The sequence below is a fragment of the Hipposideros armiger genome, unplaced genomic scaffold (genome assembly GCF_001890085.2).
Source record: "Hipposideros armiger isolate ML-2016 unplaced genomic scaffold, ASM189008v1 scaffold_112, whole genome shotgun sequence".
Classification (NCBI taxonomy): domain Eukaryota; kingdom Metazoa; phylum Chordata; class Mammalia; order Chiroptera; family Hipposideridae; genus Hipposideros; species Hipposideros armiger.
Genome location: NW_017731462.1, coordinates 2,349,919 through 2,377,767, shown reverse-complemented (window position 1 = coordinate 2,377,767; position 27,849 = coordinate 2,349,919). Strand labels below are relative to the sequence as shown.

The 27,849-nt window shown below is 36.9% G+C and overlaps 1 protein-coding gene across 2 annotated transcripts in view; it reads left to right on the top strand.

Moving 5' to 3' along the window:
* The window catches only part of BMPR1B (bone morphogenetic protein receptor type 1B), a 408,951-nt gene that overhangs the window by 7,192 nt on the left and 373,910 nt on the right, over window positions 1-27,849 (top strand). The window lies entirely within an intron of this gene.

The window sequence follows — 27,849 nt, the reverse complement described above, 5'->3', positions numbered from 1 at the left end:
TGAGCGAAGCGATGCCCGGGAATCGGGGGAATGGGAGGCAGCCGGCGGGCGGGGAGGCGCGGAGCCCGCCGAGACCCACCCGCAGACGCCCAGCCTGTGCAGAGCCACCTGCCTCGGACCCAGCCTCGTAGCGAAGAAAGTGCGCAGCGAGCTCGCCCCTGCGCCCCGGACTTGGCTCGTCTCCCTGCTGCTACTGCCTGTCTCTTTCTCTCTGTCTAGTGCTCTGTCTGTGTCACCTTCTCAGAGTTTCTGTCCGACTTCTTCCTCTATTCCCTCCTTCTGTCTTTCTCCCTCTCCCCACCCCCTCCATCTCGCTCTCGCTGGGTCTGTCTCCCTGTCTCCCTCTCCCCACCCCCTTCTCTTGTCTTTCCGTCTCTGTCTCCTAATCTTTGTCCCTCTCTGTCGCCCACAGTCCGTCCTCTCTCAGAGGGCGACTTGCTTGCTCCTTGTCTCACTGTCTTTCCTTTCTGTCGCTCTCTGCGCCGATGTCTACTCGTCCTTGTTTCTGTCGGGACTCTGCCTGTCCCATGGGGTGTTAGGATTCCACACATTAAGAGAAGATCCTCTGGAAGGTGTCCGGTGCAGGGTCTTAACTCCTTTTGAGCCGCACCTCTCCAGCTGGATGCGGGGTCCTTCCTACTTGTTTTCTATTGATTGGGAACACTGTGGTTTCCTTGAGTTATAGGAATTGCTCTTAGCCACCTTTCCACCAAGGTGAGGTCAGTGACTGAGCAGCCACAAAGGTGCCAGTGAAAGAAAACAGAAGAGAGCTGCTTAATTGCCCCCAATATATAAAGAGAATGTACCACACATCTCTGCAGCAAAGCACAACTACCTGAGCCGTTCTCGAATTCTGGAAAGAAACACAAAAGGCTCCACCAATAATGAGAGGACTCAGCCAGAAAGTGTTTGAGAATAACTTGAAGAAGCACTTATGGAAATTTCTTGCTATACTAAACTGAAGCCAACTAATACTTGTTTTCTTACATATATTTTTAGGATCCTTGTGACAGCTCTCCTAATTATCGTTTTGGGGAAATTATGGGAAATGTTTCAACTGGGACGTTGGTCTTGAACGAAATATTTAGTCTTTGTACTGTTATACCTCTTTACACTCGCGTGATCAAGAAGAATTATTTCTAACTGCGAAGAAAATAGGAAAGGATTTGTCACTAATTTTAAAACATGAGACATTCCAGAGATCAATAATTTCTTTGGAAAACTTTCACTATAAGGATGTTTTGAAGGATATTACATCTTAGTGAAATATGCAAGTTATTACACACTTAGATCATTGTGCGACACAAAAAAGGGTGGTATGCTGTAAGCAAATCATACTAGTGATTTTTTTTATGGGAAACATAGCTGGGAAATTAATTGCTCGGATTTTCACTGTTTTCTTTAGTCATGCATAATGTACCTTTGTTTTTAGCCAAATATGGCCTAGGGCTACAAAACTTGATACAGTGTGTTATTTGTCCAATCTGAATTACCATTTAGAAAACGACCTTTTCCCTTTTTGGTCACAAGATATAAGTTGATATGATCTCATTACTCATGTGCTAGGGTCTGCTGATGAATTTTAATGGCACTGATTTGTGATTTTAAATCAAAATGTTAGTTTTTGGTGAGTTAAAATCTTGATTTATGTCATGTTAGTGAATCATCACTATTTATAGGGGCTTTGCCGCCTTGTCTGCCAGGTGCTGCGCGGCATTTAGCCCAGGCAGGGTTGTCTGAAATTCCCTGTTAGGTTATTGTCCCTGAGTGACGTGCTGCCCCTAACTCAGGGTGTGTTCATATATGTCCCTTAAAATGTTCCAGTCATTAAATAATATTTATTAAAAGGAAATTGAGTTAATATTTTCCTCATAAACTTTGAAAACTGTGTGAGATGGCCTGATAAATTATTTTTATTACAGTAAATGCTGATTTTATTATTTGTTTATAAGGCAGTTTAAAATGTGATATCTTATGGTACATATAGCACCCTCTACTCTTCCTCAGCATGCAACTCGTGTTTGTCATCATAATATAAGTAACTTGTCTCCTACTCCAACCTAACAAAGCCTTTCCTAATATTCATAAGCTCCCCCATTTCTGCTTCTTGGGGGGATTCTGAGCACACCTCTCTCGGCATGGCATTCACTTCTGCTGTATAATTACTTGCTTGGCTTTTCCTCACTTAGCTGTTTGCTCGTGGAGCTGTGATAGTGTTCCTTTTCTTTCCTTCTCTGAATTTCAGATGCCCAGCAATGTACCTGGCATACGAGAGACACTCAAACAATCCTTGAAGGATGATTTGTTCTCTTACAATTTGTCCCTAGCTTGTGATACTAATTCTTTGTGGTTGTAGTAGCTTAAAGGAAATACGTTAGCATGGTATAATCACAGATCATAGACCGAGGGATGAAAGAGTCTTAGGTAGCATCTCATCACACACATTAGTATTAAAGATGAAGTGGATCAGGCCCAACGACTTTGATAACCATGCTCAGAAATAGTGAAGCCACATGGGCTATGGAACTGAGATCTTGTGCTGTTTTCACTGGGCCTCATGGCACTCATGCTTGCCTTCTTTCACGAGGAGTGGATAAATCTGTTATTAGAAGCTAACGATTATTATCTAAACGCTGAAGATTTCTTCCCATGCCAACTAGTAAGTCATATATGAAACTTACCAGCTTGTAATAACCGATAATCACGTGTTATGCATGGCGGTAATATTTGTCTTTCAGAACACTGACTTCTAAGTGCTTTTATGTGCTAAGCATTCTTTTGAGTATGATTATTGCTACTGGCAAAAAAGATTTAAGCTCTCGCGACTTAAATTTTCCCTTCTATAACTTTCTGTGTGTGTGTTGAAGGGGGGTGGGGAGAAAAGGAAGTTTGGACCAGATTAAGGGCTCTTTTTGAAGTTTTTCTTCAGAGACCACCAGTTTAACTCCCAGAACAACTGCAAATTCATCTGTTTCACATATCAGACTTCCTCGTGAGCTTTTGTTTGAAAAAGGGCTAACATAGTTTAAAAAAGGCTTGAGGACTTCTTCACTTGATGTTTTCCAATCTTCCAGTTCTTGAATTTCATAAGATAATTTCTAGCTTTTAAATCTGGGTATCTGGAGAATGGTTGATAAAAGTATTAAGGATAGAAGGAGATTTTGCCTGAGAGATACTGATTTCAGGTCTCCATATGCCACAGTTGACATGATGGCAGAAATTGATGTAGAAGTGTTGCCATGTATAGAGGCAGGCCAGAATTCAGGGGAGGGAGGGGCCAGGGCTAGAAATACGGAGTTAACCGTCATTCCCATGGAATTAATGATAAAACTGAGGAAAAGTAAAACTTTAGGGATTATGTCTGGAGAGAGAAATAAATGAAGAGTTAGGGATGGACAAGAGGGACATTTTATGATTCCTCTGAATATTTTTAAAGTTCATCTATAATATTAAGATAAAAAAGGATAATGCATAATTTATATCGGACAGTAATCTGCTTTCATAATTTTTAGAGCATCCACTTACATGCCACTTATCTTAATTACATTAATTTTTACTTAAATGTTTGAGTGCCTACTCTCTGCCTGGCATTATTATACACTTTGAGGACCCTGCATTCATCAGAGACCTAAGGTCCTTGCTGTCATTGAACTTGCACTGTAGAGAGTGGGAACAACCATGAATGATACACAAGCATATGAGTAAGATGGTTTCCAATAGGGAAACTGTCATGAGGAAAATAAAACAAGGTGATATGACAGTGAATGACTGGAGCGACTTTATAGGCGGTGTTCAAGGAAGGCCTTCTCGAAGGACACCCCTGAACAACAAGAAAGAGCCAGCCCGGTGGAGCTCTGGGAGGACTTCCTGACGGAGGGGACATTAAGGCAGGAGCAACCTGGGCGCACACTGGCCGGTGCGGTTGGACTCAGGCGATTAGGAGAAACGGTATCAATGAGGTCAGAGAAATAGCCAGGCCCATGTTATGAAGTATGCATTTTATTCAAAATACGTTTTATTGAATTACCCTGGAGGATTTTAAACAGAGAAGTGAACAGATCTGACTTAGCATGTTTGTCGCGTGAGCAAAACTGTCTGAAGTAAAATAATTTGGGAGGCTTTGAAAAGGATCTAGTTGGTTTGGCTAAGGGTGGGACCGGAGGGATGGATCCGACATGGTTCTTATCACTGGGAAGCATCGCTGCGTTGAGTCAGGCTCCCCCCACCCACCTTTTTCTTTTTGTCTTGATTTGCATTACAGCAATCCACTGGTTCAACAGTGGCTTTTACTTTTAAATTGCAGACCTCAGCACCTCACAGTTCCCAGATGTCACATAAAGTTTGTGTTCTGGTTACAAGGGAAAGGAAGCAAGTCAGAAATTTCTGATCAGGTTTGAGTGTCATTTTTCTCTACCCCTCAGTTTTGAAAACTTTGCAAGCTTCTTGAAAGACTTCACTGTAAAGTCTGCGTCCTTAGACCTGGAAGTCACCCATCGTTGTATCCCAGCCCTTTGCAAAGAGCTAGTATGTAGTAAGCATTCAGTAAACATTTGTGGAATGCTGTTGGATGCAGTGGATTAGAGACCCATAGTTTTGATACAGTTGACTGGATTTTTCCTGCCTATCAACAAGCATATGGGTCCATGTGCCTTTAGAAGATATTAAGTAGCAAGTTTAGAAGTGATTTTTTGGAAGGTTGTATTTACTTACTGGCTAGAGGGAAAAAGATACAATCCAATATATCTCTTTATAACATTTCTTGCCTGGCTGTCTTCAGATAAACATTTGAGTCATTTTTATAGCAGTTAGATAGATATGGACTTAAACAAGCACAGACACATCTGTCACTAGTTAATTTGTTGATTTATGAATCTAAAATGATTCCAAGGAAGTCTGTAATGATGGTGCCTTTGTCTAAATTAATCTCTTGATAGAAATCAGTGAGTTTTATCTAACACACTTTACAACCGTCTATAAAAGGTACCAAATTATCATCAGTTTTTTTTTTTTTCTGGAAACAAGCTACTCCTCAGCTGTTGTCCAATAAATGTTTAGCCATAATAATATACATAGTGGAGGGGTATCCTCTCATTCCTCTTATTGCAGAATGTAGTGCCCTGCTTAAATGGGTTGCAAACAACTTGGCATCACATTTTTATTTATCTAGCAATTATCTCTCACTGTTTCTTTAGATCCTTTTCAGTTAGTCAAGAGTCCCCTCTGTTTCCAAACATCTTCTCTTCCTGTCTAACTCAATTTTGTTAAAACCTCATGCATTATTCCCCTTGGCTTTTATGCCAGATACCCTCTGTTTGCCTCTCCAGATCCATTTCTAACTTAAACGCCCTCTGCCCACAAGGATACCTGGGTGAACAGCTCTGATTTCCAGATGGCTTAGGCCATTGGGGAGCCCCAGCAGATTAGCGGGAAGCTGGAGACAGGGTTTTATTCTCTTGGTTCTTTCCCTGCAGATCAACTTGGGCTACCTGTGTCCTCGCACTGAGAGTCACTGCTCTCTTTAGGTAGCCTTCGCTACATTACCCTGTCCTTTCAGATTCCAGTAATCTCTGAAATAGCTGCTCTGCTTTTATTCCCCGGATTTTACTCCACTCCCATTCAGGTTCTTTTACACTCCTGCCTCCTGCCTCTACTTATTGTTTATAAATAAATCCTTTTCTACTTGTCAGACTTGGTAACAATTAAGGTTCCATTTTCTGTTGATTCAGCGTCTGAAAGCCTCCTTTTCTTTTGGAACCTTTCTTGGATGGAGAAGAGCAGTTGACCCCCTTACCTCTATTGGGCATCTGCTTTCCACTCCAAATGATATGCTTCTATCCATGCAACAGTGGCACGGAAAGCCTAAGTTGTTGTTATGTACATACTTCTTTGTCAGCCAGTTTATTGGTTTAAACGTATTGCTTGATAGCTCGTATACCTTCTGCTTATGTAATTTGATTGTCTCATTCACTTTTTTAATCGTTCGTTAATGCAGTGCGTAGTTATAGAGTCACCAGGGCCAGGCACTGTTCTAGGCACTGTGGGTACAGTAGGCAGATGATTGTCCTTGTTTGGGATGAGGATAAAGGGAGAGGTAGGAAATTAAAAAAACACCACCTGAATATATTATTTACAAATCAAGTTTGTGATTAGGGCTGTGAAGGAAATTAACAGTGTGCAGTGGTAGAGAATAATAGAAGTGACTACCATTTGCTTAATATCACGAGCAACTGAGAGGCAGGGGCGTTTCTAAGTGGCTTTTGTTGACCTGCACCTGTTATGCAGGCTCTTATGTGAATTTTAAAAGTTTTTCCCAATAATGTAACTAGTGAATCTTCTTGGTAGGAGAATTAGAAATTGCAGGTAAACTTACAGAAAATAAATTGCCTTACACCATTACCTAAAATTAACATTTTGGTATACACATGTACGTGGTATGACAATTAAGTTCGCGAACTCGTCCTAGACAAAGTGCTACATACCTCATTGCTGAATATCACTGCAGTCACCTTCGAAGTACCCCCGTTGGGAAGCTATGCACCAATGCAAGCACCTAGTCTACCCTTCAAAGCGATTTTGGAACTCTTTCTGGAATGACCATCAGAGCTGTCATCGTATTATATTACCCTTGATGTCCTGAATATCATCAAAATGTCCTCCTTTCAATATTTTCTTTATCTTTGGGTAAAGGAAGACGTCATTGGGGGCCAGATCAGGAGAGTAGGGAGGGCGTTCCAATACAGTTATTTGTTTACTGGCTAAAAACTCCCTCACAGACAGTGCCACATGAACTGGTGCCTTGTTGTGGTGCAAGAGCCATGAATTGTTGGTGAAAAGTTCAGGTCGTCCTACTTTTTCACACCGTCTTTTCTGCACTTCCAAATAGTAAACTTGGTGAACTGCCCATTTGCTACAAATTCATAATGAATAATCCCTCTGATATGAAAAAATGTTAGCAACAACGTGGCAACAAGTTCGTGAACTTAATTGTCAGACCTCGTATATACCCTTTAAAATTTTTCTTGTGCATTTTTATATTTTTATACAAAAATAAAATTACATATATAATTTTGTTACTTGCATTTTCACTTAATTATACATTAACACCATTTTATATCAATCTATTCATTTTGAAACATGATGTTTAATGTATACTAATGTAAAATCACAAGCTGCCCCATCTCCCTGCCGGGTTATATTTATTAGGAATTTTTTTTTCTGGCCATGTTTTATTTGTCCTTTTCTTTAAACATGCTAACCAAAGATACAGACAGTATTCAATAAAATAAAATAGATGAAACAAATTCTAAGAGACTGCAGTGTCACATGCAACTTTTAACCTAATTTTATTCATGCTTTCCTTGAGATGGGGAAGAGATCATTCAGTAAAAACATACAGTAAAAACAAAATATGTCTTACCATGTACAACTTTTAAACTACAATAATGATGTACCTTAATTATTTCCATGCACATAAGTCTCACATTACAGTTTTTTAAAAACATAAACACAATTAAGACTTCTAGGAGCATTTTATAATAAAGTAATTCCTAATTTTTCTTTATAGATAGATCAAGCACCTCCAAAATACAAATTCCTATATACAGTGAGCACTTTACTTAAAATGAATACATAAGTAAATTAAGTACGTGGACAGCCTTATTATTAGGAATTTTTAAAAGTTAGATAGGCATGAAAAAGAAAACGATCAATAATAATGCCACCACACAAATAACCTTTGAACATTATGAGACACTTGGAACTTCAGAGTATAGAAATGGCCTATGTCATACAGCTTTTTATTTAATCAAAACTCCTTTGGATTGTAATGTCTTAAAAAATTAGTTGAATGACAACAGGAAGGGAAAACAATTTAACTGAACTTCTTTTGTTTAGTCATCACTTGCTAGCTGTGTGACCTGGCCCAAGTTGCTGACCCTTCTGTGTCTCAGCTTCACCATTTGTAAAATGGTGATGACAACGATAGTGATTGCTTTATAGGTTGGTTTCAAGATTAGAATAGTGGATATTTGTGAAGTGTTTAGAACAACGCTTGGCATATAGTAAATACCACAGAAGCATTTGATAAGTAAATAAATGATCAAGGAAATCTGAGAATTGCTGGTATTTTAAAACTGCAAGCCTTCTCTGAGCCTTTATTATGTTCATTGCATTGTGACAGTCCTCCAAAGGGACATTGACCATGGGACTGCTAGTTTTCTCTGATACATCACTGGGCTAATGTTCTTCAGAACACACTTGAGGAAGAGATGGATTGCCTAGTAATTGACAGTAATTGACTAAACCTTTCACCAGCCTATGGTCTCCTGAAAGGAAGGGACCATTCTTATTGCCAGGCCTTGTTCCTCTACCTGTCAAACCTACCATAGAGTAGGAACCAGATTTTCTCCCTCCCTTCCTCCCTCCCTCTCTCCCTCTCTCCCTCTCTCCCTCTCTCCCTCTCTCTCTCTCTCTCTCCCTTTCTTTCTCTCTTTTTCTTTCTTAAATTTTCTCCCTCCTTTTCTTTCTTAGAGGTAAATGTGAATATTTCTCATCATTAGCCAGAAAAAGAATTTCTGCCAGTACAGATGTGGGTATCCCCTGGGGATCGCTGAGCCCAAGGTTTACAGTACATATTTTCTGAAAAGCTCCTTATTGTTATTTTTTCATAATAAAGAGTATATATTTATTGAAGTGTACTTGGAAAGTATAGGGAACTGTAACAAAACAAAAATGACACACTCTTCTTCTACCAAACAAAAATAGCCACTATTAACATTTTGGGTCATTATTGCTTTACAAAATTGGGAGCATAATATAATATGGATTTATGTCCTGCCTTTCTTTTTCTCTTAACTTTATTTATATAATATTCTCAATCCAAGACATGCAGTGATTTCTGGCCTTCCGATGATTGGTAATCTACATTTCAAAAGAGCTTCCTTCCTTACTCACCCAATTCTGTGGCCAGAGACAATATGAAAATAAAATGGTGTATCTTGAATGAGTTTCTCTATTATTTTAAGTATTCTCGGAAATTGGAACCACCTGGTAAGCAGTTGGCAATTCTGTTTAAAAGACCTGGAGTAGGTGACCTCAGGTTGCTTCATTTATATGAGTCATTCCAGTGTTGTAGCCAGCAGCCAGATGGACGCGCAGGAATCCATGACCAGGCTGCTGTGCAGGCACTACTTACTCACCCCGAGTGACTGCGAACTTATATAATGTTGAGGTTAAGTAGGAAAAGTTATCCAGGGAAACCTGAATTACTCCAGCACACATACAACTATAATTTTTACATGATAAACCTGTACCCTCTATTGCGTATTGAAGGGTAGGGTTCTAGTAAATATACCAACAGGGAGGGAAAACATTGTCTCTAAGTATTTTATCTTGTCCTGTAATTTTGAATAGAAATAATATTGCATTTATATGGCAGCAAGGGCTTCAAAAATACTAATTGTTGTAAGTTTTACTCTGTGTCCTTCATCCATGATAGATACTGTAGCGATTAAAATGTATCTGTTCAGTAAGTCCTTTTTCATTCAAAAGTCCTTCAGCAATTTTGAATCTTCATCTCACTCGAGATTAAATTAATCACTCTTTAAAACACTTATCTTTAACATCTGTAGCAAATGAAAATATTTAAACTCTTTCTGAAGAGGAAAACCATGCTACACTGTTTAATTGAATTAAATTAGCTTTTCATGGAAATTTACCTAGGAGCTGTTTCTGGAACCAATTTGGAAAATGATCTTTGTATTCTGTGGCATTTATGTTTGATTATGTTTTTCTTAGTAATTCTCAGTGGACCTGATTCACTCCTTGCTTTAGTCATCAAACCCTTGCAATTTTTGTAGGCAAATTAGGCATTTCCTACCCCATAATTATGCATATTTATGGAATAATGTATGCTTCCTCTTTATATGTAGATGGTGTAAGAAATCCTTAATTCTGTGACTTAAAATTATCTAAATTTTGTCATTTTAACATTCTGCAGAATATGTTAAGGCTGAGATAAAACAATCATATATACATTAACTTCTTCCAAAAAAATGTTTTGTAGAATTTAAGTTTTGACACCTTTACTAATAAAAGTAGGTGCTGCTGTTTGTAAAAAACGATAGATAATCCAAAACTCCTTGTGAATCTATTGCCTGGGAGCAATCTGTATTTCAGGCACATGAAAGATTTTGCACACTACATTTTCTTCATTCTCTCTGACGCTGTAATCTGTTGTTTTCCAAAGCCATGAAGAAATTGAAAATTGCTTACAAAAACTCAGTTTTCAAGCTTTTCAGGTGTAACATTTATCCTTTGTGATCAATAGCATGAGGATATATTTCATATGCTTGGTAAAGGACTATAACATAATGCCTTTATTTCTTGAATGCTTCGTATTTGGCAGTTTAAAGATATTTAAAACATATTTAGTTTTTTAAAAAAACCTTAGTGGTATCTGGCACAATTTGAATGTTAGAATTGTGCTACTTTTCTCCTTAACCCTGTGAATACGTGAATGCTCATTTGCATTCCCTTTTTCTCTCCACCTTCCCACTCGCCCCTCCTCCTTCCCTTCTCTTTTTCTCTCTCTCATTTTCACTTTATTTGCAAACACTGTTACCTCTGATTACTTTTTTTCTGAGTAAGAGGCGGTTAAAGCATGTGCATTTCTATGATCTTGAACCTCTAGAGTATTTCCAGAGTCCTTATTGGTTTACCATCCTGTGATGGATTGGAGTTTTGACTAAGTTAGTGTAATTGGAATGATGATTGGTATTCTTTAGGCATGATCTTAAAATATTTTAATAATATCGACTGATAATATAACAGTAAGATGTATTTCTATTTTGTTATGAAATCACTTATTTAATTATTATATAATTTCACTCAAAATATTTTCATGAAATACCCATTTAAACATGCTCACAGCTATAAGAAAAGCTAAAAATGGCATTGACATATTGGGTTGTCAGAAAAGTCATGATGTATTTTTTTCTATGTTTTTCGTTGTAAAAATGCGTCATGACTTTTCCGACAACCCAATATATGATATAAAATAAATTGTAGCTGTTATTTGGGTCTAGACAATTTTCATTCCTGTGTACAATCTCTTTGATACACAAAAATCTGTAATTATTGGGGTTTTCACCAAATACTCTCTAGCTCCTATTTCATTTGAAATTTCATGTATTTTATAATTGTGGTTTGAAGTCTGTTCTTATGCATTTGTCAGCATTTTCCTTATAACTTACTAGTGTGTAGCCTGACTTACCACGAGACTGTAAATTTCTTTTTTGGCTCATCTCTCCTAAACCTGGAAGGTATAATGCAGTGTAACAATAATATTTTACATCTTTAGTCTGTGAATAATGTCTTTATTACAAGTTGAATTATTAAATATTTATGCAGTATGAGTGAAGTTGATGCCATATGTGTCAAAGAGGTAGTTTTGTCTTGCACTAAAGGGGAAGGATGTTTAACATTACAGATAATACACTATCAAAAAATTATTTAAAATTCAGCATGCTGTCCTCCAGATGACTTAGTTTTCTTCAGTAGAAACTACTGCTCTCTTTTTGGAACTGATTAGAATTTCTTAGGTTGTTTAACTTCTTGGCTTTATATTTTATTCCTCAATGAAAATGTATATTCTAGTTGAAGTATAGCAGCCATTCGTTAGCTGTAGATATATTTGTCTTGTCCATATTTTCCATCATTGTATAAACTCTATGAGTCTTGACATCTGTAATGTTTCCTTGTTGCCTTCACCTTTCTGGACTTAAAGAATTTAAGTCTAGAAAGTCTGATATTTCTTGTTTTTCTTAATAGGGCTGTCCTGTGGTCCACTTGATCATTCATTTTTATTTGGCGTTTCCTTAGTTTATCAATCTTTTTTTCCTTTCTTTTTTTTGGATTAGAGTTATAATTTTTTAATTCAGCTGTAGGTATTTTTGGAGTGCCAGGCTGTGTGAGATTAGAACCACATGTAGTATTTCAAGTAAGGATGAACTGTGGTTTTAAAATAGGATGAGAATCATGTATTTTTGTTTTGAGGTGATGCTGGTGCCATTGTTAACTTGGGTGACCATGGGGAACACATTAACACAGTGACTTAAGCTCCTTTCTACTATAACTATTTTATCAATATTATAACTAAGGCCCATTATCCTGCTAAGTGTAGTCTGTATATTTCCTCCCCTACATGGAAAACCCTATAGCTTGCTGCTTTGAGTCTTATTTGATGTTTTGCCCCTAGAAACTAATAAAATTTTGGAAATCTTTTAGGTTGTCCCACTGACTTGGTATTTTACATGCTGGAAAAACTTAGTATCTTTTGCAGACCTGGAAAATTTCATCTACATTTCCTCTTTTACATCATTTATAAAGATGTTAAATAAGACCACTTCTATCACCTTCCCTAGTTATAGTTTTGCTTCCAAAGTAATGCCTTTTTTTTCACTGTCTTTGTTTTCCCAGTAGAAGTTCACCTAATCCTATGGTGACCCAGTTCTTTTCAATAACTTTCGTGGTAGTACCTTGTCAAGGGCTTGAGTGGACTATATCCACTGGTTTCTCTCTTGAGGTTCCATTCAGCTTTTAATATGCCAACAAAAGATTACCCCTGAAAAAAATCAAAGCTAGTCGTCCCTCCCCCAGTGTTTACTAAATTCTCCAGTGACTGTATGCTTTAGTATATATAGACCTCACAAATCTGACAAATTGTCAAGAAATAATTTATAACACTGAATTGGGGAAATTTGATGGGCTGTGAATAAAAGAGATGAAATTTAGCATTAATGTGGATGGTTGAACTATATAAGCATACAATAAATGGGGTTACCATGTTTAAGCCTTATGTTTTGGGCAATGTGCTAAATAAATCCATCTCGTTTACGATAGCAGCAATGGTCATCCCACTTGACATATGAAGGAACTTAAGGCACAGTGAGGTTCAGCGTGTGGTAGTCCAGGATTCTAATCTAAGACCGGCTGATTCTAAATCCATGCGTAAATGTTGGAGGCCTGTTAGAATCGGAAATTGTATTAGTTATTAATGATACAAAGATGACCAGCACTCAGCCCTGATGGTCCAAGAGCTTGGAAAGACTCCTGAGGGAAGGAAGAGAGAGACCCATGCATAACAACTGCATGAGATGATAATTGCATGTGGAAGGTGCTGTGAGCACATAGGTTGATCATTCAAGAGTGTTCAAGATAGAAACTTGGGTTATTGATCACATTTTGAGAGGTGAGATGGATACAGAGAAAATGTTTAAAAACTTTGGAAAAGTATATTTTGAACCTTAAATGATGTAATCTCCCTTTTTCCTCCCTTTTAGTTATGGATCATTTCTATACGGAGAGTACTGGCACTGTGTTTTAGAGCAAAGTTTCCACATCTTTACTAAAATTGACTTCTGTTTGATCCACATATTGTGTGTGCGTGTGTGTTTGTGTGCGTGTGTGTGTGTGTGTGTGTGTGTGTGTGACAGAGAGAGAGAGAGAGAGAGAGAGAGAGAGAGAGAGAGAGAGATCAACATGTGGGGCATTTAACATGGGTTAAATGTAGTTACATTTTAGTGAATTTGGTAAATCAAATATATTAGGTAATCTGCTAAGACTATAGAGATGCAAATGATGAAGAAAGATCTTTTAAAATTGATCATTTTATCTGAAATGACATTTTTAAATGTAAGCAATTATTTTGAAGGAAGCACCATAACATGTATTTTAACAGTAAACATTGGATTGTAGGGCTTTGGCAAAAGTTCAATTGTTGGTAGGGACCAGAAGGTATGTACTAAAAACACAGTAACAATCTTCGAGGAGAGTTTGATCTTGAAATTCTTGTAAGTCATTTTTTTTTCTAATGTATAAATGGATTCTAGGTCATTATCTATAACAGATATGTTATCTAAAATTTCTATTTGATTTCTTAGAATGTGCTGGAGTGAAATGAAATTCCTGCAGTGGTTCTTCATGCTGGTTTTGCAACCTGCTCAAACTGATATTATCTTCCTGTCAGATAGTTTGCTTCCTACCTTTTCACATGTCTTTTCTAGAAAGAATCATAAAACCTCTTTTTTGTTTTAAGCATAAAACTTTTCTTTTGCAGAGCAAAATGTAATGGGGTCTCTTAGCTGTGTCCATGGAGTTTAGCTGAGGCAGAGTTATTAAATTAAAAAATAAATCTTTAGTTTCCAAAATAACCAGATTAAACATGTATTTTACCTGGAGCCAAAGTGCCATAAGGAAAAGCAAAGTTTAAAAGAGATTAGGCCTTACGAGTGAAATGGTGAATTCAAAAAACTTAATATTGAAATAGTACATACATGTTAAATCAACACATTTTTTTCTAGTCCAGGAATCACCATTGGGTTTTTCCAAACGAGTATAAATATCACAAAAACATACTAAGCTATAGTATAATTTGTAACAAATGGAAAGCTTCCTCAGTGACTTCTTATATTCCAAAATACAATTTTTCCATTATGGAAAATTGTATTTATGTTGAACATAAATAATCAGGTATTTGTTTCACTAATGACCCAGATTATTTTAAAATCATGTTACTGGATTTAACGATGCCGACCTCTGTTCTGCAACCTATACTGGAGGCTTGTTATGCATGTCAAGGGTATTTCCTTTTATTTGTTCTAATTCTACCTGCCATTTAAATCATTGAATGACCCTTCGTAATTTTATTATGAAACCATATAATAAGGAAGGACTAGTTGATTATTTTTTACTTTAACTTGCATAATCTTATATAATTCAGATCTTCTTTGTGTTCTCATTTCTCAGGTCAAATCATTCTTATTTTGCCATTTCTCATCACAGTAATGAATGGGATAGAGTAATATGTTTCAATACATTTGTCGTTCTTATTTTAGCAGGTTACATCTGTTCTCTCTTTCAGGGGAGGGAAGCCAGTAGTATATTGAAGAAAGCATACAATTGGGAGGCAGGAAAGGCTATAATTAGTTTGGGAACCTCAGACTGATCACTTAAATAAAAGATTAGCCAAGCTATCTAAGGTCTTTCTGGTTCTGAAATGCTATGATGCTGTAACTCTAATTGGCAAATCTTATCATAGTTAAGAATTGTAGTATGGCTCTAGTTTCTTGAGGGCAAGGCACCATAAGTGTTTCATGTTTATATTTTTTTAGTTTTGGTGGTTTTTAGAATTTCGGAGACAAAGGAAAATATTCATAAATTCAGAAACTTCTGAGATTTTATAATTCTTTACATGAAAGAGACTTAAAATTCATATAATTATTTTGTGTATTTTATATACTTCCATAAATAAACCTTTTGCTTGGAGGTTGCAAATAATTTTGGTTAGTAGGAAATAATTCTGCCTCAGTCGATAACTGTACATTTTTGGAATTATTGTCTAAGAACTTGAAGGCAGTTGTTGAAAAAGTTTTTGTTCAGAAGTCAGATAGTTTCATGTTTGATTGGATTGGATTAAAATGGTTAATTTTACGATAGATAAAATATGCAGAGCATGCCAGAAATCTTACTTAGTTTTTGTGATTGTAACTTTTCATGAATCAATAAGAATGAGTTTCTGTGTTAGTAGGTTTCTGTGTTATTGGGTACTTTTGTTTCTGGACTCCCCATTCTAACTAATCTCTTTTAAAACCCTTTTTAATATAAAAGCACAGACTGAACTAAGTTGAAATGTACAGTTAAACTGGTTCTCAGTATGAAACATTAATGCCCGTTGTATGTTTAGCTAAAATACTCTTTTTTAACATTGTTCTTAGGATTGGTTTAATGTTCAGGTCCCTTTAAAATGTCTAGGACACTTGAAATATTATTTTCAAGTTGATTAGTAATTCCCTTTTAAGAACTGTCTTTTCATACAGCAGTCAGCTCTACTATTTTTGTATGTGTGAAGATGTCAGTGGTATTTTCTAGATGATCCATAACAAATTTTTAATCCCAGCATGCTTCAGTGCACCCTTTCCCTAGAGTATGTCAGTATGTGTTGAAAGAATCTAGGCTAACAGGAAAATTGTACTTACCAAGCTAAGTAAAATAGAATTAAGAAAACAAATCATCAGTGCCCCTAAAAATCCATCCTGGATCATTTGCTGTTAGTATAAAGCAGGAAGCCTCCACTGAAAACTATAGAGGTGCTTGTTTTATATGAATTGTTTACTCTTATGAGATAAGGGAAACAAGATAAGGACAACACTAAGTCCTTAAGAAATGCTGAAAATGCTCTTGACCATAGTGAGTGGATCAGTGTTCATGATACTAAAACTCTGGAATCAAAAACGAGGAAGCATGTGAAACGGAAAGACAAGTCGCCCCTTCATATGGACTCTTTTTTTTTTTTGTAAGTTGGATTGAAAAGGACAAAAATATCCTGATTACTGTGTATGTTTAAACCCAAAACGTAATCACTTTATTAATTTCTCATGGATATTATTCTTTTTACTTGTGCTCTTCCCTTCTTTTGAGATCTGATTCAGAGTTGACTTTCAGAAAATATTCTATTAATCCCATTTCACTGGACTTGTCTTCCTTTTGTATGCCTGCACCCTCTTCCATTCTTATGTACTCTGCGCTGTATCCATTTGTAATTACTAGTTTCCTGAATTATTAGTGTAATTAGCATCCTCAGCATTTTAACTGCTATTGAATGGCGAAAACTATCTTCTGTTTCTCTGTTTTTCCACATATTTCACAGTATGGACATAACACTTAAAAGACACTTAGTGTTGATTGACTTCCCTATTTTGTATGGTTTGAACCTTTATTGCCTTGTTATTGTGGAAAATTTCACTTTGAGAATATATGAGGAATCTTAGAATTTAAAACAAATGTCATTTGTTGCATTTGTTTTAAAAATACATTCTGAGACATAAAATAGGGAAAAAATTTATCTTCTTTATTTTGACTAAAGCCAATGTAGATGTCCTATGCTGGAATTCGGAGGCAGATGCCTGGGTTTGTATCTTGGCTCTGCCACTCAGTGTTCTCATCTGTAAAATGGGGATAATAAGAAGACCTTCTTAGTAAGGATGTTGTGGGAATTAAATGAAGTACCTGAAACTCTGCCTTATACAATAATTGTTCAGCAGATGCTCACTCTTGTCTTTTATTTTAGATATCTTTAAGTGGTGTTGATACTTAGCCTACTTTACTAGGTATCTATATGAGATTGTTCTACTAAAATGAAATGAAAATTTAGAAAGCTAATTGAACAATTTTAATGAGAAATAATTTTCTTATAACATGTTTCCAAATACAAAAGTTTTAGGTCACAGATATTCATATTAAAATGTTAAGTCCCTAGTTAGAAACAAGAAGCTCTTAGTAACAAAGTTATTTCCTTCCCTTTTTATTCAATTTGGGATCCTTCCATTTCTATTTCAAATGCTTGCTTCTAAAAAAAAGTTTATATAATGAAATAAAAGGATAAAGTATGTTTTTATTAATTTGAATGACTTTTTTTCCTTGGATGCATTATGAAAAGTCTGGTTAAGTTTAGCATTAGTGGAGCCTGAAGAGATATTAATATTAAGCAAGTGTTTAGTTGCATGACATGATCAGTTTACACTATTGCAGAACCTTAATTAAAGTTTTATTAAAATTGTGTAAACCATGATCCAGTTTGGATTTGAAAGTAGATAGACATCTGTTTCAAATATTATTACTACAGTCAGAAATTAATAGCTTTTTTTCTCTGAAAGTCTGAAAGTTTCCCTTTTGCAACTTTTGTTTCTGTATCCTCACTATTCGCTCTGTATTAAAGTATTTTTGAGATGTTAAGGTTATTTTAAATATCACATTTATAATCTATACAAAATAAATGCAGGGAAGTATTTGGAAATATTTTATAGGAGAACACTAAAACAAGACTCCTTTGTTTTATCTTAAAAGCAGATGTCTACAGTGATGCATCACCAGCAGTTAAGACACTTTTTTTGGTTGGGGACCCTTGTGTCTGCTTCCTTTTTCCCTCCCTCCTTTTTTTTTTTTCTCCTTCCCGCTCTCGTTTTTTTTCTTTATCAAATGAAGACTAATTCTAAGTAAATTTTGGTGTCATTTTGCTCACTTAAACAGTAAGCGTAAAATGCCCTAATTTTTAAATTTTGTTTCTTTGCCCCATGACATTATTTAGCAAATATACTTCTTTAGCTAATTGTGTGTGTGTTTTCCTCTTTCCTCAAGTTCTGGAAAGGAATCTTGATATATAGTTCACTCAGACAGAATACTTAAAGCTATCAAATGTAAAAAAATCAGAATTTAAATTTTCTCTTAAACAATGCTTATTAAAATGGTAGAAAACAAAATTTGTGACATGCCAATGTACGGAATTCATTCATTTACTGTAGTACTGTCTTGGTTCTGTAAGAAGTGGTTATATTTAATCAAACGACTACAACTTTGATGGAAACTGTAAAACATAGGATAGGAAGAGGTCAAAAGGGAAATTTCTCTACTCAGAGTCTATTATTTGTAACCATTTTGATATATTTTCCTCATGTATTATTCTTAGATTTTAAAAAGTTTGGAAAATACCACCTTAATTTTGTATTTTGTTTGAGTTTTGTTGAAATTTTGAATGTTTTTTCGTCATTAAATATGCTTCAAAGTATTTTAATTAATAACTGGAAAATATTCATTTGTATACATTTTTCATCATAAATAATGCCACAGTAGACATTTTTATGAATAGATCTTTAAATATTTATATGAAGGCTTTTACATATAACATCAAATTGCTTGCCAGTGAAGTCATTCTAATTTATAATCCTACCAGCAGGGTATCTATTTAATTTTACTCATAGTTTTAGGTGTGTTAATAAATATTTCAGTTATATCCATGAAGTCTCCATTAGGCTCAGAAAAAAACAAAACAAAATGGGAAAGACCCAAACAATAAAGTAGTTTTGAGTTAAGTAGGAATGTGCTTCATGTGATTTTTATTAAAAAAAAGGAGTGTTTATTACTATCACCTTTGATATATAATTTCATAAAAAATATAAAAGAAATGCAAATTAATGCAAATCACTTTTGTTATATGGTTTTAAGTTTTAATTTGTAACAATGGGAATGATTTAGGAAAAAGCTATTAATTCACACAAAATCCTTGAAGTCAAAGGCAGAACTGACCTTTGGAGGGGGATCTAATCCAAATTCTTATTTGATATGTAAATACGATTTAAGATGGTTTATGCTTTGTGAAAATTCCATCGTATTGTAGTGGAGCTAACTTGCCTAATTTCTGCTCTTTTCTTGCTATAAAGAAGTATACGCTTTTAAATGCTGCATTTTTTTTTCATATTAGAGGGTATATAACGTGTACATTTTAAGGAATAATAGGGTGAATGATCTTACATCTACTAGTCAGCTTATGAAACAAAGTACAACTAATACCTTTTAACCTGCCCATGTACTCACTCCTTCCTCAGTTGCATCTGCTTTCCTTCCCATCTGAGCAAACACTAACCAGAGTTTTAGTCTTATTCTTCACTATTTTTTAAAAATAATGTTACCATATGCATGTGTACCCCTAAGCAGTATATTTTTGAGCTTTATGAAAACATGATTTTCTTGGTCTGAATTTTACTATATATTGACAGTTTGTACTGGCTCCCGTTCATGTCTCTCCTCAGATTCACATGGCTCCACCAACCCCTCAGACCTAAGCGGCTTGCGTTCCTTTCTTTTTAGGTGGCCACAGTAGCAGCTCATGCCATTCTCATGGGTGTAAAGCCCCGGCTGTTTTCATCATAGCTTCATCTTTGACACCACAGGTCATCTTAGCTTCCTCTCCTATGCTTTGGGGCAGACTTCATATGGCCTCTGGGCTGGGAGCTGTAGCAAGTCCACGGCCAAGTCTAACCATGTAGATCTACAGAGCCGCAGGCTTCGCCAGCAGCTGCCTCCATGGGCCAGATGACATAGCCTGGACACACAGGGGAGTCATCATGTTGTGTTACAGGCACTGGCCAGTGAGTGACGAGCGACAGGGAGAGGATGGGAGAGAAAGCACTTCCGTTCGGCCTCTGTGGAGATGCTCCTTACGGCCATCTGTGAGTTCTCACAAAGCTTTGGCCGTTTTGTTAGTGTGTTACCTTGTAGCTGTTTTCCCTGCCGTCCTGCCTCATTTCTCCTTTACCCTTGCTCTTCCCTGTACTTGCCAAAAACATCATTGGCATGTAAGCTTTGTCTCAAACTCTGATTTCTAAGGAACAGACATGGAAGTAGGTACTTGGATGGGGTTTTATGGTTGGATTGCTTACCTCTTTGAAGGCCTCCAGGACTGCTGGTGGTAAAGGAGCTGACCATGGCTCCCAGCGGGTAGTGGCATCACGATGACTGTAACTTCCAACTGTGGTGGTTTGCTGTGAGTTGTGTGTGAAAGGCAAAGTATGTGGCGCTGTACTTAACTGATAGAGGGGTGTGGATAACGGGAAGGATTTTGATGGTTGGGCAGCATTAGAGCCCTTGAAAAGGACTAGCCAAGGCATCTGAAAGGCAACCTGAGGCTCCCTGTGAGGGCTGGAGGGCCTCTGTAATTGATTTAAGAGGGACTCATTTCTGTATCCACATAGAATACTATACTGGAAACCAGGCCCAGTATCTAATCATAAGGATGGCAGGGCTGCAAAGTAGATGAAATGTAGAGTTTTGACAGGTTACCTGTGTCAAACTTAGGACTTCGGCGGAGACCAGTTAGGACTCTGAGACTGGGAATGGAGATATTTGGGTGGGTGTGCTTGACAGTACTGACGTCAAATTTCCCAGTATTTCATGGCTGGGGAAAACAGACCTCCCTTTGTTGAAGTTTATGTGGTGGCCTTCCCTGAAGTGAGTGCTTTATAAGTGTATGCTTATGCTCCTCAAGACCTGCGCGCATTATCCCTCATTACTTTCAGGTTGAATAGCCTGAGCAGGGTCTCATCTTAGCACAGGCTAATTGGGGGATCCCTACTCCAAGATGAAATATACTGTATGTCAAAATAATTGTGTGAACAGGGCTTGTGTGAACATTTGTTTGAGTAGATTATGAGACTATTAAAAGATGGTAGGACATGGAATATAAGATGCTATTGGGTGATAGTTCATTATCATGTAGGTACTTAACTGTGACTTGAGAGTAATGTTCTGGCTAGGACATGTGGAAATGTCAGAATTTTGTTAGCATGTTATTGAGGGAAGTTATATGTCTTAGTGGATAGGAATATTGGGAAGCAGTTGCTTTGTAAGACTTGAGAATCCACCACTTACATTTTCTAGGACAGTCCCTTCACCAAGGCACCAAGGGATGCATCGCTGAACCTTCTGCTGAGTGCCCGCCTTGCTACAGAGATAGACCCTGAGCCCTTGATATGTCACAGTCCACCCAGCCCCTGGTGGCAGATGGGTTACCTTGGATACCTTTATCGTTGGAAGAAGTAGCAAATTGTCTTACCAAAGTTGATATATACACCAGATACAGGTATTTTATTCACCTGTAGGCAGAGACCTGCTGATATCAACATCTGAGTGATTAATCCACTAACGGAATGCCTAATATATCAACAAGGTACATCATGTGACAGTTCCTCAGACTAAGGGACCTATTTTATACTTGAGCCCATGATCACAGGACTCATGCATCTCATTATAGTTCCAACACTCAGAAGCATTTGGATAGATGGTGGAGTGGCTGGTGGAACAGAGGAAAGGTTCAGTGAGGGCAGCAGCTTGTAGACAACTCCGTGGGGTCTGGTGACTACATGTGGTGCTGATGTGATAGCTGATCGATAGTGCTGAGTTGTTACAGATGAACAGACTCTGAAAATGAAGGTGTGGGAGTTGGACTTGCATTTGACCTTCGGTCACAGTGACGTACTTGCAGCCTTTGGGCTTTGTCTTTGCAGCTTTAGACTCTGCTGGGAAAAGAGGTCCTGATTTCTGGAGGGTGGGAAGAACACTGCAGCCAAGAGGATACAAGAAGAATTCCACTGGCTGGAAGCTGTGACTACCCCTGTTCACTCTGGGCTTATGGCAGTGCACCAGCAAGCATAAAAAGTGTCAGCTAGCGCAGGAGGGGCTAAGGTTACTACCACACTGTCAGCCCAGGGAGCAGCATCTCCGGCCTGGGGAATTCACTCGGCCACCTTCTGGTCCTTCCCTGCCTGTGGTCGCTATGAATGGACAAAAAAACAACCATAGCTTGACAAAGGCAAGGCAATTACAGGTCTAAGCCCCTTGGGAAGAAATGTCTGAGTCACCCCGTAAGGCAAAAACCGGGACTATCCAGAGCACAGGTCAAGAGTAGGGAATCTAAAATGGCAGGTGGAGGAGGGAATGACAAATATAAAGGTACTTAATTAGCTGCAAATGGCACAAACTAGCTTGGCTTATTAACTCTCTTTTTTCGGTGATTGCAGGTCACTCCCATGAAGAATTGGCCCTGCACATCCTCTCTTAGAGAAGAGGTGAGGGCAGCCTTCTTCTCATAGGAGAGCTGCGTGTCTTAGAAGAGTGCAAGTCGCCTGAGTGGCGCAAGGCAGGGATTGCACTAAATCCAATTTACATGCCTTCTAGGTCTTCTGGGTTCCACTTGCCCATGTCTCAGCAGCTTCCTGTGCTTTGTCTACAGAGCAGCCCTGAGATACCCATTGTCTTAACTGTAGTGGCCTGGCTCTGCCTCCACCTCCTCGTAATCACTTATGTCCCAGCCTCCTCTGAGGAGATGAGGGCCTGACTTCTGCCCACCTCCATCACTCCCACTGGAACAGGAGTGTTAGCAGCTCTGGTGCTGAGACACTCCCTGAATGGAGAGGCTGTGGCTTCCTAGGAAGCTGCCAGGAAGCTGCCAGAGATGGCCAGGAAGCACAGCCTGGAAGCTTGGGGAGATCAGCTCCTGGGGGGGGGCAACTGCCTCTTAAGGGATGGGAGATGGGAAGGAGACAAACGATTGCTCATCTTTCTTTCCCTCAGCAGCTGTTCTAAGATGCAGTGGCCCCCATCAGCCTTTCTGTGTTGTGAAGGATTAATATGCACTTAGCAGGGAACCTGAGGTGGGAGGAGAGAAAGTTGTTCCAAAGAGAGAACAACAGCCTCTGTGGCGTTATTAAGATTGGAAAAGGTCTCCTGTGATTGAGTCACTGAAATAGTTTGGTAAGCTGAGATCAGGGGAGAACTGAAAAAAATAAAAGTGAGATTTGAGTCGCAGATAAAGGCCTGATCTTAAAAGTTTAAACTTTATCCTTAGTGTAATAGTGATCTCCCGGTGAGCGTGTTCATTAGGAAGACAATAATAAACTTCTGTGAATACTTATTTTTAGTCTCATCCTTTATAAATTTCTATTTTGTGTATATAAATATCTTAGTATAGTAAATTGTGTATGTGTGTGTGTGTGTGTGTGTCTGTGTGTGTGTAACATGAAATATTTGATAGAAGCTAAGGAGAACCAACGTGACCTGTTACTGTTGTTGTAATGGAGTGGACAACATCATCAGACATCCCTTAGAAAGAGAACTCTATTGAGGGCCGGGGATAGGTTGCGAGGTGGGGTGTGGGGTTCTGGAGGCAGAAAACCAAATAGGATGTTTATGACTTCCAAATGTTGAGGATGCACTCTCGCTGTTCCTCTGTGCTCTCTAATTTTCCTTCTGCCTTTGCTCATAGAGTAGGAGGAACCTGGCACCCTGGGGAACGTCCTATGTTTTCCATTGTTCACATTTGGGCTGCACACTTTGTTTAGTCCAGAGTTCTCACTGTATCTTCCTACAATTTGTTGAGGTAGAAGACATTTCTCTTGAATCTTGGTAACTTTTTAAAAAAATTAATAAACTTTATTTTTCAGAGCAGTTTGAGGTTCAATCGAGGTAAATTTTGAACAAAAAGGAAGGATACCTTTTAGTTTCTTACCTTTTGTTACCTTTAGTATCTCATGCTTCATCGTGGTGAATGGCTCGTTGGTAGGTTGTGGCATCTGTTTTGTAGAAATTCTATGTTGTCTTCCTGGATTTACATTCTTTCACTGCCATTAATAACTACTTTGATTGTTTTATTAAGTTATCAAGTATAATTTTGAAATCTAAGTAAACCTTTTTATTATTCAATATTACCATGATGATATTATTTGGAGTAGAGCTAAGACTTTTGTCTCCATGAAGTTTAGAAATGGTTATTGCTTCATGTTCTTTCAATAGTGTTTTAACTGCCCAGAAAGAGCTGAAAAATATGTACAAACTATTTAAATGCCTAAGGAAAAATTTTATTTCCGTTATGCTCTTGTTAAATTTTAAAATGTTTTCATGAAATTTTTGAGTCTTCTCATCACTTGCAAAAATACTTGGTACTGAAATTTTTGTTATTTACTTGACTTAAAATGTGGAATGATATGCACAATCAAATAAATGGAAACAGAATGAAATTAGTTCTGCACCTTCTTTTCCTACTGGCCACCAGTTTTATATTCTAAATGAAATTTATCCCAAAGTAAATGCTTTAGGAAAAGCTACCCAAAGTCAGCCAGGAAGAGATCTCCCTCCTCCCATTCCCCTTCCCTGTCTATTTTCTGAAATGGATAGTGCTGTCTTTACTTCCTACCCTTATCTTTACTGGTTGTCTTTAAACTATTCTTTCTTTTTTGATCAGTAGCCTGAGTTTTTCATTACTTAGCATTCTTTGGTTTATAATATATTTTGAAAAGAGGTATAAATGTTTAAAAATCACTAGATACAGTAATTCCTTATTCATCTGGCATATTTGAATACTGGATTATTCAAATTTTTCCGATAAGTAAGTTTCACATTTCTGATCATTAAAGTATTTTAATTGTAATTATCATTGATAGGCAGCTTTAAAAATGTATGCTTTCTTGCCACATAAAAATAGGTTATATTGAATATAATTGAATCTCTTTTGGTTACTCAGTGATTATTATGGATGTACTTTTCAGAACTCCACTTTCATAAAGACTCTGCTGATATAAATCGGCTGTTTGTCCCTACTCCAAGTGTTCTTAGGATTGAATTCTTTTGTCTGTTTTGGCCTCTGATTTTTGTCAGTTATTAGATAGCTGTGGTATTTTTGCATCTAGTGGGGCCATGCCAGTTCCCCTCCTTTGCTCCTGCCACTCCCTTCTCATCGCCCTCTTTTTCCATAATACAGCATATGCATCACACACACACACACACACACACACACACACACACACACACACGAGCGCTTTTGCTGTTTCTAGTGCTTTGAGTGCTTGAAATTATGTCCAAAATGGGACTAAAAAAGGGCTTTAAACTGAAGCCAAGAGATTCAATTATGAGTAAAGTATCTAAATCTCATTGTATTTATCATTTGGCATCTCTGTTTGTTAACTGGTCAGTAGCCTTGTTTCATTTGTTTTTCAGTCTTCGCTATGCTAGAGAGTTGAATTTTCTAATTAAGCATGACTTCAGGTTAAGTGAGTTGCTACTGTGAAAATATAACTTTTAGTTACATATGAATTTTGAAACAGAATCGATTATAGAAGCATATCCAAGAAAATACAACTGTCTTCTTTATATAGTGTTAACAACTATATATACATAAAACTTACCTGAAAACTATCCAAAGCAACCTATATGGATTCTACTTTTGCCTTTCAGAAAATTACTGTCACAAAGCAATGACACTGTTTAGATAATCACAAAAAAGGGAAAATGTGGTCTAACTAATTTCCTACGGAAGGATATACAAAAAAACATTTTTGAAACATTTAAAATATAATTTGGGTCTTTAAAAGAAGTTTAAAAGAAGTTAAAAATTATACCACTTGTGAGTACACTGAAACAATTGGGGAGTTAGATGACAATAAGCAGAACCAGCAAATGTTTAGCCTCAGATTTTGCTGTTTGAAGTTATGTTTGTAGGTTCATTTTGCCTTTGTAAAAGTAGCGCTATTATTTCGCATATTTGGAGATGGCTAATAGTCAGGCCAAGTTTATACGAGGTTTTTAAAAATGCTGTCTTATTCTACAGACATGACATATATTGGGTTGTCAGAAAAGTCATGACGTATTTTTTCTGTTTTTCGTTGCAAAAATGCATCATGACTTTTCCGACAACCCAATAGTTGGTAGTATTTAGGTGAAGTCATGTTTGTTGTAATAGTAGGTCTGACTCTTCTTTTGAACAGTAAATTGGGTAAAGTTGCAGACTTATGGCAAATGTTTGTGGCATCAGTATGTTTCTGAGTAGTCTGGACTAGTATCAGTACACATTGAACAAAAGCATATTGTAAGTCTTTCTCAGATTATATACAAATGGGAGATAATTCAACCCTTTGAGAAGAGGTTTTAAAAAAATGTTTTTTAAGAATTGGGTTAAGGATCAGGACTGAATGAATGGAATTAAGGGATGTAATTTAAGCACGTGTCTTGATTGCTCGTTAATCTCATTCCAGACAGACTTTAAGGTAATAGATTTTTTCCAGAAGAGGGTATTCTTTCTGTGCTTTCAGTTCTTACATGTTCCCATATGCCTTTATTGGGCTTCCTGAAGTTTCTATTGATTACATAGTTCCAATAATTATTTTCCAGTGTTTCTTGAAATTCTTGTGTGGAGGCAACAACAACAAAAATAATCTTTAAAGTAATGTTTGCCTATTTCTCATTTATCTTTAATCTGTGGTTGTGGTCAGGTTTAATAAGGTTTACATATATATTATATATATATATTATATATATATAAAATATATATATATAATTTATATTGGGTTGTTGGGAAAGTCATGACGCATTTTTGCAATGAAAAAGAGAAAAAATATATCATGACTTTTCTGACAACCCAATAAATATAAATATATATATATAATTTATATATAAATAAGCAATTATATATAATTACTTATATATATAATTTAGTTGGAACCATTATTTCTTTATTATAGAATATTTATTTTTAAAGTGCTAAGGGAAAATTTTCAGAAATACATATATTTCTGAAGGATGTATTCTGTAAGCTGAAGTGATACAATTGCACATGTGTGGTACAGAAGAAATGATACAACTAAATATTAAATATAAATTCAAAAGGTGATGGGAATTATTGAGGTAAAAATTATTGCCAACTTTAGGCCTAGTGATGAATAGTGAAGATGAATTCACACTGACCTGGGATGGACTGTGTATTATTTCTAAAATTTGCTTTCCTGAGTGGTGGAGGTTGAGTGTGTGTGTGTGTGAGAAGACATGTTTTTGGGCCCTTTTTGAAGAGATTCTGATTGAGTAGAGTTGGGATGGGGCCCATGAGTTTGTATTTTTAACAAGTACCCTATGATTGCTATTATTTGCTTTCTAAAGATTTTTATTAGAAATATAGCTAATATACACTATTATATTAATTTCAGGGGTTCACCATAGTTATTCAACATTTACATACCTAAAGAAGTGATCACCATGGTGAGTCCAGCAACCATTTGACACTGCACCATGCTATCACAATATTATTGACTATATTCCCTATGCTGTACATTACATTCCCATGACTTACTAGTTTTATACCTGGAAATTTGGGCCACTTATCCTCTTTCACCTTTTCCCCACTTAATTTTTCAATTACAGTTGACATTCAATATTATTTTATATTAATTTCAGGTGGAAAGCATAGTGGTTAGACATTTATATAATTTACAAAGTGATGCCCCTGACAAGTCTAGTACCCACCTGGCACTATACATAGTTATTACCACATCATTGACTATAATCCCGATGCTTTACTTTACATCCCCATAACTATTTTGTAACTACCAATTTGTACTTTTTAATCCTTTCACCTTTTTCACTCCGTCCCCCCAACTTCCTCCCATCTGTCACCTCAACAAATAAATCTATTACCCATCC